This window comes from Bombyx mandarina, chromosome 24 (assembly GCF_030267445.1).
Source record: "Bombyx mandarina strain Sakado chromosome 24, ASM3026744v2".
Taxonomy (NCBI): Eukaryota; Metazoa; Arthropoda; class Insecta; order Lepidoptera; family Bombycidae; genus Bombyx; species Bombyx mandarina.
In genome coordinates this window covers 1,965,726-1,981,120 of record NC_143230.1, presented here as the reverse complement: position 1 = coordinate 1,981,120, position 15,395 = coordinate 1,965,726, and the positions used below count along the sequence as shown (strand labels likewise).

At 39.3% G+C, this 15,395-nt stretch overlaps 1 protein-coding gene and 2 long non-coding RNA genes across 3 annotated transcripts in view; 2 read left to right on the top strand and 1 right to left on the bottom strand.

Moving 5' to 3' along the window:
• LOC114247866 (lachesin) overlaps positions 1 to 15,395 on the top strand; it is a 184,259-nt gene that overhangs the window by 81,699 nt on the left and 87,165 nt on the right. The window lies entirely within an intron of this gene.
• On the top strand, positions 9,507 to 10,894 carry LOC149499926 (uncharacterized). Its single transcript, XR_016325321.1, has 3 exons — positions 9,507 to 10,047; positions 10,131 to 10,378; positions 10,483 to 10,894. It is a non-coding gene; the product is annotated as an uncharacterized LOC149499926 (long non-coding RNA).
• LOC149499925 (uncharacterized) lies at positions 10,891 to 12,494 on the bottom strand. The gene is made up of 2 exons (XR_016325320.1): positions 11,541 to 12,494; positions 10,891 to 11,455 (listed from the first exon to the last, which is right to left on the bottom strand). It is a non-coding gene; the product is annotated as an uncharacterized LOC149499925 (long non-coding RNA).

Genomic DNA, 15,395 nt, shown 5'->3' with positions numbered 1-15,395 from the left:
TTTGATTTCGTGAGAGAAATTAGTTATACCAAGAACGGGAAATTTTTTTATAGGGATACACATTAAGTAGGCTTAAGTTATTACTTTGTGTGTTAAAATGAGACCAACTTAACTTAATCCCTGAACGATGAATACTTAATTGAGCTGCTTTTATTGCCACAGCTCTTACTAGGGCTAGTGTTAGTAAATTATCTTAGCCCGTGAGCTCACCTACCAGTGTGCGAGAAACTTGGCTACCTTGGCTACCGCGAATAGGAAATGAAAATTTAAAAAAAGGTTATTACTTCATTGTAGAAGTGGTTCGTGAGCACTTATGCCAATGTGGTCATATAATTTAGACCACAACAACGACAGATGCACCCAGTCATGTTTCCAAGAAAGGTGAGATAATGCAAGGACGATAAAGGATCTTTATTGTGTGTAGAACAGCCGTTATTTTGTGATAAAACACGATAAATAAACAATGAATGTGAACGTCTCTGTAAAAAATTATCTAGAGGCCAATATTCATTCCGTAGGTACTTAATGAGCAATATAGTGGAATAACAATTCACTGTTTAATTGACTTTAGAATTTTTCTTCTTAAAGGTGGCTGCCCCATCCTTCAAGCCAAAACACATTAGTGCTTCACGGCAGAAATAGGCAGGGTGGTGGTACCTACCCGCGCGGACTCACAAGAGGTTCTACCACCAGTAATTATGCAAATTATAATTTTCCGGGTTTGATTTTTATTACACGACGTTATTCCTTCGCCGTGGAAGTCAATCGTGAACATTGATTGAGTACGTATTTCATTAGAAAAATTGGTACCGCCTGGGATTCGAAGACCGGTGCATCGCTCAACACGAATGCACCGGATGTCTTATCCTTTAGGCTACGACGACTCACTACACGTAAGCACGAGATGCGTAGTCAGAAGAGAAGAAGCGCCGGGTGGTAAAACTAACTACTAATCACAAGATTACTTGGCCAGGAGTCAAGGAGGAATCATCATCATCATCATCAACAGCCCACAGTCGTTCACTGCTGGACATAGGCCTCTCCCAATCCACACCACTGAGCCCGGTCTGCGGCTCTCCTCATCCACTTCTTGCCGGCCACCGTGCGGAGGTCATCGCACCATCTAGCCAGGGGGCGTCCCACGTTACGTCAAGGAGGAAGAAACATCTTCATTAGGACGATAATTTAATAATAAACAATTAGAAAATGAAGTCATAAATCAAACCTTTAATAATGCATGAAAATTTACGACAGAGAAAGTGTTCAAGCAAACTAACATCAAATGGAAATCGAAAGTGTTGATTAACTGTTTGGCTTAAGGCAACAGTTACTTGTCGCTTTCGTGGTAACACTTAATCTGGCGGGCTAGTGAGAGACGAGAGATATGACCTTGCAACTATCCAAGTATTTGGGGACACGGATTTCTGAATGGACGATCCAGATTCAATTCAGAAGGGATACCTTCACTAAATCAATTCAGAAATATGGTTCTGTAGCAGCCCACGGGTTTATCGGATGGAAGAACGGAAACTGGATGGATCTGTTTGTTCTGGGTTAGTTTTTACTGGTGGTGGGGCCTCTTTGTGAATCCGCGTGGCTAGGTACCACCACTCTGCCTATTTCCGCCGTGAAGTAGTAATGCGGTTTGAAGAGTGGGGTCGCCGTTGTAACTATATTTGAAACCTTAGAACTTATATCTCAAGGTGGGTGGCGCATTAACGTTGTAGATGTTTACGTTTGTCTCAAAGTGGTTTTTTTTGTTGCCCATGTAGGCAGACGAGCATACGGCCTGATGGTGGGTGGTTACCGTCGCCCATGGACTTCAGCAATGCCAGGTGCAGTGTCAAGCCGCTGCCTACCCTGGGTGGTGGCATTTACATTGATCGTCGGCTCCAGTAACAGCACAGATGCGCTGTAATTTATACATATAAATAAAATTGGAGTGTCTGTTTGTAATAGTGAAATAACCGCTTTTTACTACAAACATATGAAAATAATACGGTACATACACCAAAATAACATTATTTACAATTTTTGTCTGTCAGTTTGTCCCGGCTAATCTCTAGAACGGCTAGACCGATTTTGACGAGACTATCAGCAATAGGTAGTTGACGATATAAGGAGTTACTTAGGCTACTTTTTTAGACTAGCTTCGCCTCGCGGTGTCACTCGCGATACGACAATAACCTCGGGTACAATCGCGGGACTCGGCTATCAATAATAAAATTTAATATTTTCGAAGCGAAGCAAAGGCGGGTCGCTAGTCCATAAATAAAAATACTAAAAGCCGTGAGGAGTGAAAGCATAAAACAATTATTTAAATATTATCTTTATACCAAAATACCGCCTTTCATTTTATATATAGATTTACTTAACCCGGCACTAAACCTTGCACCTCTAAATTAAAATCCCATAAAGATGCTGTGTCACCCGATAAACCAAATTAAAAATAGTGCCTTCCCATCAAAGTGTTCTTTCTCGTTCTAACGAAAGGCGTTGATCGGCTGTCCTTGTCGCACTCAGTCTGGGATCCAAAGTCATTATATTTATTACGTTAGTAAAATGTAATGCATCGTCGTAATGTCTGGTCAGTAGATGAGAAGCTGACGTTTTAACAATTCGATTTTGAAACTTGATCCAATTTTGATTAATTATCTTTATTGTTTAATTTATTAAAAGGAATTAGAATAATTGAAATATTAGTAATTCCAATTGTTTTTATACTAAAGCTCGTATTAATATACTAAGTAATCAAAGCACAAAAAGTCCTATACATCGACCCTCTGAGTTTCTCGCCGGATTATCTCAGATTCTTGTCGTCGTCGTGGCCTAAAGGATAAGACGTCCGGTGCATTCGTGTTGAGCGATGCACCGGTGTTCGAATCCCGCAGGCGGGTACCAATTTTTCTAATGAAATACGTACTCAACAAATGTTCACGATTGACTTCTACGGTGAAGGAATAACATCGTGTAATAAAAATCAAAACCCGCAAAATTATTGGCGTAATTACTGGTGGTAGGTAGGAGGTTGTAGATGTCTATGGGCTCCAGTAGCCACTTAACACCAGATGGGCTGTGAGCTCGTCCACCCATCTAAACAAGAAATAAAATAAAATAAAGATTCCGATACGGTGGTACATTTTGCGACGCCCTACTCTCGTTAGGGCTAGGGTTCAGGTTATAGGTAACCGTGCTTTTACCTACCCATCCGCGGCTACCTGGCTTCCTATCTAACTGGAATAGCCCTCATGCTACCAGCAAATAGGTTGGGAAAAAGAATAGCAACTGATCATGTATATCAAGCCAATTCAACTTTTTTTTTTGTATTGGGTTTTTTTTGGTGTACAATAAAGAATACTCTCTCTCTCTTTCTCTCATCCTGCCACCGGAATTTAATGTTCTGGTATCAATACTCGTCGGCATCTATCAGATCAGCGCCGAAAAACTCGTCCCATCAAATCCGATCTCGCCGCGAGTAAAGGTCGTATCTCTATTGACGATCAAACGAAGTTCGCGGCTCTTTGAAGTCAGACCGAAGTCCCTTACGTTGGGAATTTACCGTCCCCCAACGCGACCGCTCTCGACCGGTCCGAGTAATAATTATCCAGAATGATAGCTTCGTTTATATGTTGTACTAGCGATCCGCCCTCGCTTCGCTTCGGAAACATTAAATTTTATTATTGACAGCTGAGTAACCGCGATGTAAGCCGCGGTTATTGTCGTACCGCGGATGACGCGGCGGGGCGAAGCTACTCCTTATATCATCAGCTACCTATCAGTGAAAGTCCCGTCAAAATCGGTCCAGCCGTTCCAGAGATTAGCCGGAACAAACAAACAGACAGACAAAAATTGTAAAAAAATATATTTTGTTGTATATATGCATGTAGTAAAAAGCGCTTATTTCAATCTTACAAACACACACTCCAATTTTATTTATATGTATAGATGATGATCCCTTCGTTTGCATGACGTGGTTTTTTTTTTCCTACCTAAGCTGATAGCCCTAGCGGCTATGTCAGCGTAACCCTAACTTTAGTAGGTGAGCTCACGGGGCTCAAACCCGACGATGTTGCTAACACGAACCCTAGCAAGAGCCGTGCTTCGCAGAATCTACCACCGGATCGGAAACGCGACCCACTGAGAAGATCCGGCGAGAAACTCAGTGGGCTGTGCCTGAGAGTTAATTTACTCGTCGAGCCCTTCGTCGTAAGCGACGGGTTCGACGAGAACGGTGACCGGTGCTTGAAGTACCTAAAAGCACCGTCAGTGGATCGGGAGGATCCGAGATGACGTGTTTTGGGCGCCGTCGACTGCTTTCCATTCGGTCCGCAGGATCGGGAATGTAGTTACCGGCGGCCACGATGAGAGGGTTCTCGTGTCGTGCCGCTTTATCGAAGTGGCGCATGGACGCCGACTGAAGATACTTACTGATGGACTCTAAGTCCAGGTCGTCATAGAGGTCGACGTTTCTGACGAATCACGGGGCTCCGACGACTATCCTGCAAAGACGGGATTGAATGATTTGAAATGATTTTAAGTGTATGCGGGCCGCGTGAGCGAACACTACACTTGCATAGGTCATGACGGGGCGTATGCAAGTTTTGTAGAGTGTCACCTTATTTCTAAGGGACATTTTACTTCGCCTACATATCATCGGATAGAGGCGTCCTAGAATGAAGGCGGCACGGTCGCGTACCGTCTTGATGTGGGGGCGGAATGTCATCCTACTGTCGAGGGTGACGCCTAAATATTTGACTTTCGGGGCCCACGGTATGGGCTGGTCAAACATCGTGATTGGGCGAACGGCGGGGGCGGAGGTGTTGACGCGCCTAGTCGGGAGGGGGATGCTCAGCGTGGTGTTCGGAGGGCGACCCCTTTTGAAGAGCACCGCTGTGCTTTTCGTGGGGTTGATGTCGATGCGCCACTTCCGGAACCACTGTCCCATGGTGGTAGCTGCGGTCTGAAGTCGTCGATGAAGCAACGCCTTCTTCCTACACGAGTAGTAGATGGCGGTGTCATCGGCGAAGAGCGCCAGATGGGTCTCCGGAGACCGGGGTATATCATTGATATACAAACTAAATAGTAACGGGGAGAGGGCGGAGCCTTGCGGGACTCCGGCTGTGACGTGACGGGGCCGGGAACGCGTTCCCTCGACTCGATATCGGAACGAACGGTTCGACAAGTAGTCTCGTATGATGAGACTGACGTGGATCCGCGTCGCTCAGTTTTATAAGCTACAAGCGGCCCGCTCCGGCACCGCTCGGGTCTTTAACAAAAATTTCAACGATATTTGACGTTGTTTTATTTTTTTAAATAAAAGAACACTTATTGCAGCATAACTATAATAGCTAGTTACATATACAATAATAGTAACATAATATTACGCTGTCGCGACACTTTTTGTAAATAATAATCTGTTCTACAAAGTCGTATTACATTATTTTATTCTATCATCAATAGTTTTCGCAGCGCACGCGATGTAAACAATATTTTAGGTAATTTTTTTACACCTTGGTTTTACATTATTGGAGTTCTAGTAAGGATCCTTAATTTTTTTCAAAAAAGATTATAGCTATAGAAACATTTGCTATATGACGTCACTTATAGTCGTATAAGGATGTCCCATTAGTCGAATAATACACAGTGCTATGAACGAGCTAATGGTCTGTTATAAGTCAAAATTATTGCATCACAATACTGAATATCAGTACTGATATTTTTTTTATTTCTGGCCTTAATGAATACAAGGAAAGAATAACACATTCTTGGGCTGCGTTTAAATAAATTAAACATCGGAAATATAAATATTTATTTTCTCGCAACAGAGACAAGGTCATTTAGGTCTCGCACAGCTGTTTAGACGAATATTACGCAATGCATCTCGTACATAGACCAGTGAACGTATACTATATTATAGAATATTATAGAATACTTTTTTCCCCTACCTATGCTGTTAGCCTTGAGAGGCTATTTCAGCTTCGCCCTAACATGTAACAGCGAACCCTAGCAAGAGCCGTACTTCGCAGAATCTACCACCGGATCGGAAACGCGACCCACTGAGAAGAACCGGCGAGAAACTCAGTGGGCTGTGTCTATAGGTTAATTCGCTCGTCGAGCCCTTCGTCGCAAGCGACGGGTTCGACGAGGGTGGTGCTTGTGGTACTTAAAAGCACCGTTAATGGATCGGGAAGATCCGTAATGACGTGTTTTGGGCGACGTCGACTACTTACTATTCGGTCTACAGGATCGGGTATGTAATTCCCAGCGGCCACGACAAGAGGGTTCTCATGTCGTGCCGCCTTCTCAAAGTGGCGCAATGATGCCGACTGTAGATACTTACTGACTGAGTCTAAAAGAATATGTAGTTAAAATCACTTTTGTATTTACTACTCTACCTCTCTCTTTCTCTCTCTATCTCTCTCCCTATGTACATTTACTACTCGATTAAAGTTATTAATGCCATACGCCATAGTCGATTGTTTTTTTCTTTTTACGAAAAACGAATGCTCCACGCAAATGGGTAGGCCGTAGTACGCAAACGGACCGGACGCCTACAATCAGCCCTGAAGTCGATAATAAAAGAACCGCCCGTATAAACGTCAAAACCCAAAAGAATTTATAAAAGCATGTCTAGATATATGTATTTTCGTGCAATAAAAATATTTCGTAAATCGATCGTCCCAGTTACCACCGGTTACGGCTTCCGAGCCGAGCTATTCATCTCGGCAGCCATTAATATAACCAATACAAGATGTCGGTCGGGCGTTTGTCGTAAATAGAAACGGAACCGGCCGATTCGTGTTACGTAATACGTGGAATTCTGCCAAATATAATGTGCAGAAACTAAAATAAAAATTCTATTGTGCTTTTTTGCATTCAGAATCGACTAATTAGATTAGCAGTTATAATTTGTGTGACATTTGATAAGTAATCTAGCAACATAAGTCACGCATTTCTTCTCAACGCCTTGCTAAATGCTTCGAATTTTCATTGCAATGAACCGCTCGTAACCTGACGAAATATTTTGGCGTTGTTTTTTCTTAATTTTTAAATTATTTTTTTAATGCCATTTTTAAAATAGAAACAACAGTTTCAATTCCATAAAGTAAACGGAATGCGAATGCAAAGAACTCCGACACATACAGCCACTTTTTTTGTTTTTCAATTAATATAAAATATTTATTAATGGTATATAAGTTATACCTATGTTAGAGGAAGCTTGAAAGTGGCATCTGTGACTGAGAAGTTTAGTAGTGCGCGTTTGGCGACAACATTCCTAATGCATATCGGACACGGTCAATAGCGTTAACAATTATTTTCAAAATACTATCAAAAAATAAGACAGCTAACATAAATATCTCACTAAATTAAAATCAAATACGAAACAGAAAAGATCATAAAGCTACTTTTTAAAAATATTGATTCAGTAAGCACGATCACTCAATGACTAAAAACAATTACATTATCTTCTTTTATTGAAACAAGAATGCAAATACGCATTGCATAGGTGTTAAAAACCACGGCACGCGCTAACAATACATTATTTTGTGGGTACTCTTGTAATTAGTTGGTAAATTGACGTAATTAGTGCGTTTATTTAGGCCGCATGCGTAGGGTCGGGTCAAGAAGGGTGAGCGTTTCCGGTTGCCAGCGTTTGACATTGTTCATATATATGTCAGCGATTTTGACGTTTGTTTTATTCTAAACGACTTTTTGGCGCGAACGCGGAGTGTGTGAGGTTAGGAATTTTTTTTAACTTGTCAGCAAACTCGTGACAATTTCTGCCGTGAAGCAGCAACACGTTTCGGTTTGAAGGGTGGGGCAGCCGTTGTAACTATACTTGAGACTTTGGGACTTATATCTGAAGGTGGGTGGTGCATTTACTTTGTAGATGTCTCATTCCCGATCCTGCGGAAAGAATGGAAAGCAGTTGACGTCGCCCCAAACACGTCATTCGGATCCTCCCGGTCCACTAACGGTGCTTTTAGGTACTTCAAGCACCGGTCACCGTCCTCGTCGAACCCGTCGCTTGCGACGAAGACCTCGACGAGCGAATTAACCCATAGACACAGCCCACTGAGTTTCTCGCCGGTTCTTCTCAGTGGGTCGCGTTTCCGATCCGGTGGTAGATTCTGCGAAGCACGGCTCTTGCTAGGGTTCGTGTTAGCAGCGTCGTCAGGATTGAGCCCCGTGAACTCACCTACTAGTTAAGGTTCCGCTGAAATAGCATCTTAATAAAAAAAAGTATTTCTTCATTTGTAAACATTAGATTATTAAATGTGATTTATGAAAGTTCACAAGCGTTACATAATTAAAGAATTAATTTGTAATTATAATTCAAATTCCTTTGATTTCACTTAACCTTATTTTAATAATTTCCAACATTTCAAGGCTGTTTGATCAGATACCTTCGCAGCAAAAAGTATTAATAAATTTAAAAACTTATTTAGTTTTGACAATTATAGATTTTATTATTATTTCTGTCAGAGATTTTAGGGTTTGATTTAAAAAAGAAAATGATGAAATTAGACGCACGAAGTTAATTTGATATTAATAAAAAAAATACCCGAATAAAAGTTCTTAATTTAAACCAAGCTCCGACATCCCGGTGCCCTAAATAATATTAAAAGCTTACGTCATACCAAATTGCTAACAGCTTGTACGAAGTTGCGAACGAAGTTTGTGTGTCCTTGGAGCTTTCCGTGCGGTAGGTACGTTACGAAGAAAATGCACACAGATTGTTTTGTGTTTAATGCAAAAATAAACATTACGAGCTACGAGTTAACGAAAATCGCCGATTACAAAGTCTGTAAATGACGCGAATGATTCTCGAATAATCGACTTTTTTCCGTGCCCCTAGCAATGCTGATGTCCATGAGCGACGCTAACCACTTAACATCAGCTGGGCCGTATGCTCGTCTGTCTACAAAGGCAGATAAAAAAAAACATCGAGCTATTTTGATATATTAGTATGAACAACATGACTTATTTATACTGGTGGACTCTTGTGAGTCCGCACGGGTAGGTACCACCAGCCTGCCTATTTCTGCCGTGAAGCAGTAATGCGTTTCGGCTTGAAGGGCGCGGCAGCCGTTGTAACTATACCTTAGAACTCATATCTCAAGGTGGGTGGCGGTATTTACGTTGTAGATGTCTATGGGCTCCGGTAACCACTTAACAGTATGCAAAAATAATAAAAACTTTTACCTTAAATGTCTCTAGTCCTAAGTACAACTATGTACAGCAGACTGAGATAAATTTTGTTCTAGACACATAACTCCCTTACACATATATTTAGAACTGGACATGTGCAAGTCGCTTGGATATGTACCAGTATTCTGTCTATTTATACCACGAGGACCATGCATTGTGCCTTTTATGCCGGTTAAGCCAATGCAATCTAAGCTCAAGAAGCTAAGCTCCTGCCCTAGCAAAAGGAGTGCTTCGCTTTATCTACCATTGAATCAGAATCGCGATCCACTGAGAAGATCCATTGCGAGACTTACGGCCGTTTTCAATAACGTATCTGAGTTTTCGGATAGATAGCTATCTCCGAATATCAGCAAGAGCGTAACTATCCTTAGTTTGCGTTTCACAATCACGGATAAGTGCTATCTCTCTTTAACCAACAGTAGATAGCTTCTTCCCTCCGATTTATCCGAGCCTCTTGATACGTTTCGTTCTACTACAAATACGAAACAACATCAGGATCAAGACTTATTTTATTTTATTCTAAATTATAACTATAATTTAACCAGCATATTGTAGACTATCATAAACACATTTGTTTATAACAAAAAGTAATAAAAACATATGTAGATTTTTTTAAATTGGACGTATTGCTATTTTTATCCTAGTCGAAATTATGAAACGAAACGTTTTGACAGTCCGTTTGCCAATATGCAGTGATCAGTTTCTTTTGTTTGTTTTTCTATTGTTTACCTACTATATTAGATGATGACTTACCTCCAAAACGCTTTAAAACTTTCGTTTATAATTCTAAGTGTGTTTATAATTAAAGAGCTACAGTGAAATAAAATGAATTCTGTAAGTATCTATGAAGTACATTGATAATAATAATTTTACTTTGAAAACTTTGAGTTCAAGTTTAGAAAATATATCTTTTTCAGTCAAGAAACGCAGCAACCATGACAAAAGATGAGACGATGATTCTAGCAGAACTTGTGGCGGCGAAAAAACATTTCAATAATAAGGCAACAAATGCCACAAACAATAAATTGAAGCAGCAGGCTTGGCGAACCCTTGTAAATGATTTTAATTCGTCGATTCGTCGTTTCCCACGAACTCCATCGCAGCTTCGACTAAAATGGGAAAACTTAAAGAACGCTACGGCAACATAAGAAACAACCTTAGTAAGGTTAGTATAATTAGTTGATTGTTTGTCTCTAATAACACATTGATAAACATGATTTTTTCTTCAGGTTGCCGTAGTATTTGAAATAATTATGCTCTTTGTTACAGGCTGGAGGTGGTAAGGATTGCAGATGAAATTTTGGATAAAGCATGCACATTGTTGTAGGTCACATATAATATTTTTAACACTTTTACAGCCAAGCGGAAACAAGATGGAAGAAAAGAAATGCAAGGCTAGCATAGGGACAATGCATTAGCAGAATATCTAATAGCAAAAAAGAGACTTGACTTGGAAAATAAAGAAAAGGAGATTGTTGTAGCAAAAGTTAAGTTAGATTTAGATAATTTAAAAAATTAAAAATTACTTAAAAGGAATATTAAATTTCATTAATTAAGTAGGCAATAATAATTTTATGTTAGATAGTTTTTTAAGTATATGTACAAATTATAAATTAAATATCTTGCATGTACTAACTACCATGTAATTATCATTTTGGAAAATAAAAAATAGTCAAATTATCTTTGGAGTTTATTTTATAAATTATCTTTGGAAGCAATTATTTATAAGTACATAGTTGTATTTCAGATGTAAGTTTTGAAAAATTGTTACGAACAATTATATTATTTTCCTGTAATGTATCTGCGACTGAAATTTCTGATTCTAATTCTTCTAAATTCATACTTCTGACGATATTATGCAGCATGGCAGCTATAATAACAGCTTGCATATTTTCTAGTTTTAATCTACTTTTCAATGATATACAGGGAGTCTTCTTTTACAAACACCAATGCATCTGAAAATTATACATTATTCGCTTAAATTATTTTACAATACAGTATAACAAGCTCTTAACTAAAAAAAAAGATTACCTCTCTATAGTATTTCTTGTTTTAATATGTGATTCATTTTAAATCGTTCCGATTGAGTATGTGGGTTAATTAATCACGTTAAAAGATAGGGTTGTGGGGATAGCCTCTATCGGCAAGCAAATAGCAATTTCCAAGTCCACCTTGTTATCAATGTTCTCTTGATATGTAGATAATTTATTATAATAGTGTCATATTAAATTCATATAAACACCTAAATATATAATATAAATAAATAAAAGTATAATAATAATATATAATAATAATAATATAAATAAGGTAATATAAATAAGAAATACCTTTTCAATCGGAATGGTTAATTATAGTTGTATCATGAGCAGACCCAGGCCATCAATCAACAACATTTTGAAACATCAATGATGCATTGCACACAAATTACACATTCAAAATACTCTTTTTCTATTTCTAAATTCCTCTCCTATATTTGAATCTGTAACACAAATATAAAATGTAGAGGTATCAGTGTGTAATAAGAATGAAGGTAAATAGCCTACCAGGTTATTGTATTAGTATATGAATGTCATTTAGGGCACCATGGGAATCCAGCAGTATTATAGAATTCCTGTTGAGTGTGATTTTGTAACACAACAAAAATTAGGTATAATTTTGCTATTGCTATAAACAAATATAAGTTGTAATAACGAGTACTTTTATGGTTAAAATTTATCTTACCTTTTTGACGTTACACTCAAATATGGTCTCATTAAATTAATCAATTCATTCACAACACCTTTGCTCAGAAATCTATAGTCAAATTCGTAATTATTGATCTTCGCCATGTAATTCAGACGATCTTTATTTTCCTAACCATATGATATCGGCCTCACTATCACTATCTGCATCACAATCCATTATCATTTGAAATAATTCCATATCACTATCATCACTGCTACAATATGCCAATATGAAGAGAAACAATTATTAAATTATAGCGATTTACTTTCGAAAGATAAACATGTAACCGGCCGATTTTGACAGATAAGCGAATGCCCATACTAGAGATAGCGCCGCCTACCGGAGAGTTACTTAAAACTCATATTGAAACGGAAGTAAGCACGATTTGTATGAGCGTTCTATCTTTAGCAGGCTATCCGTCCTCCCGACGATGGATAAATAAATCCGATAGGAACTGCTGCCCGTCGATAGGTTATTGGAACGTAAGTAAGGACAAAAATATAGATTTGTCTATCTTTAGTAACCGAAACTAGGGATAGATAGGTTATTGAAAACGGCCGTTAGTGGGTCACGTTAATTCTAAAGCCAAAGATCGAAATTTAAGAACAGGTTCTATGAAATAAACATGATGAGAATGTAACTCATATAATATAAATATCGTAACGTTAACAATTTTAACGTCTATGGCGTTGCGCCAAGGTTTTCTTGCTTCTGTAACCGACCTAGTTATGGACAATTATTCTTCTAAACGCACCGAGCAAGAGGATGTGTTTAACGACAATGAATCATCGTTAAAAATAGCTTAAATACGGAACTGTATAAGTCGTAATTTCCCAAACCGAGCCTTAGATACAAAACTCGGATAAACTTCGTACGTGACGTTATTAGTGGTCAATATTTACGATGGTCTAGTCTCGCTCTAATCCCAATTGAAATCGTTGAATAAATAAGCTAACAGCGCAACCAAAAGGTTTGTTAATTGACGCAGCATATGGTCACCCTGGCGTTTAATGTGTCCAAGTTTTCTGGTCTATTAACTCCGGACAACAGTCGCGTGGGCAATAGACCTTATATAGTTTGAAGAGCTAATTTGTATTTCTATTGATACAATGGCTCCGTATATCGGATGCTTGGTTTTGATAGTCAAAAATAGAGTTTAATTGAAAAAATAATGAGTATTTTCTGAAACTTTTTGCGTCGACTTGTATTTTTGGAAATGGACGGATATAGCGCCCGACACTGCGATCCTTTAGGGGATTTTGTCTGGTGGCCCTAATGTGGTGATGAGTTTTTAGTGTCTGTTTGGATTTAAGCAATAAAATGCCCAAGTTAAGCCTTCGTTGTATCATTTAGTGGTTTAAGATTGTAGTGTTGATACGATATTATGTTGTGAGCTCTTTAGTCACCACATTCCAGCTGAAAAGCTATTGTGCTAAAGAGATGGCATAACAGTTAGTCCATTAAACATGAGGTTAAATAACAAGGTCACGTCTCAAGAGCGCAACACCATTTAAGTTCTATTCTCTTTCTTCCTCAGTGAGTCGGATTCCGACCTGGTGGTAGATTCATCTAATCTTCACTGCTTTTGCTAGGGCAGTGTTAAAGCAGTCGGCGCGTGCCTCTGAGGCGATGCACGGGGTAGCTGAACGCCTCACTACCCCGTGCAGGAGACGAGGCCTGGACAGACCGGGCCAGCACTAGTGTGGGGCTGCGGAAGAATTTCGATTCCCGCGGCCCCGCGCGCACGTGTGGAGAGACACCGGGGTAGTTTTAGCCGGTAGGAGTCCGGCACGCCCCTCCGCCTTTCCGGTAGTCCATGAGGATATCCACCCGAAAAAAAAAACAAAAAAAAAAGATGTTAAAGCAGAAAGTCACTTAGGCTTAACTCCGTGAGCCAATTAGTCCGCGAGTACTAATATATTTGTTTCGTGTAAAATGGTAACATTATCATTATATTATCGTTAAATACTCTTTTTTCTTTTTCTCAATCGTGATTTAATCTTTCCATAAATGATTCTTGTCAAACTGATGATTGTCTGAAAGGAACTATTCTTAGCGATAAGGCAACCCGTTGTATTTTGTGTTTAATGTTTCCATTTTGTTTTCATATTTGAGTACAAGCACACTGTATAGGTATACTCCGCGACTGTTCTGTCAAGCCCTATTTTGCATGACGTCATAATGAAATTAGTCGGAATCATTTAATTAGGTTTAGATAACATTAATGGAATTAGTTCATTCTAGGTCTAAACAATGTTTACGGAGCCTATTTACCTGGCTAGACTTGTTAGGTAAATGTTTGGAATGTGAATCTGTACTAAGTTATAAGCTGTAGCGGGCGTACCTTGTTAATGTAGAATTTAAATATAAATTAATTTGGATATTTAAAAAAAAAAAACTTAGGTGGGTAGACGAGCTCACGGCCCACCTGGTGTTAAGTGGTTACCGGGGCCCATAGACATCTACAACGTAAATGCCGCCACCCACTTTGAGAAATGAGTTCTAAGGTCTCACTTTTAACAGTACAACGACTGCCTCACCCTTGAAGCCGAAACGCATTACTGCTTCATGGTAGAAATAGGCAGGCTTAGTACTTTTGGCAAATGTCGTCTAAAATGGACAAGTTCTAGCGTTCGGGAAAGACTGTCGCAAAATACTTCTGGATGCCCCGTAAATTAATAATATAAGCTATTTAGGTAGGCAGCGGCTTGGCTCTGCCCCTGGCATTACTGAAGTCCATGGGCGACGGTAACCACTCATCATCAGGTGGGCCGTATGCTCGTCTGCCTACAAGGGCAATAAAAAAAAATATTTCAAGTTTCAGAGAAAATATTTTCTATTCATGCGCAACATAATTTGAATTGCTAAGGGCAATTTCAAAATGTAAGCTTCCATTGGGTTAGACAATTGACGTTTGTAGTCTTAACTGCCGGAACTCGCCTACTCTGACCAAGTTCTGACCTGGAGATCGGACGTCGCGTGTCGGGAATTGCTTGGTGTGATAGGAGTACCCAAAAATATCTTTGAGTCCGCGGTCTGCTCCCAGGATCTGCAGATCGTCAAGTGCTACATACCTCGCGCGCCCCCTAGGCACGGGGACCTCGGTGGAGGTGAAGCCCTTGGCCCGAAAAAAACGACATTTGAAGTATTTGTTGCAATTAAATTGAAAAATGTATGCTTTGACCTATTTTGTATAAACCTATTTTGTTTTTTAATTCTTTTTTTTGTTTAAACCTATTTTGTTTTTTCATTCTTTTTTTGTTTAAGCATATTTTGTTTTTTATTTCTTACATAAAATCTTGTAACTTGTACCAAACGAAAATCGATATAATAGTAAATCGATTCTGACACTCAACAAAACAGACGATTACGAAAATAAACATCACAACGTATCTGTTTTCTCACTTTCTTCTGCAATTTTTTCGGCGCGTCCGCACAGTTCACTGAACTATTGACCC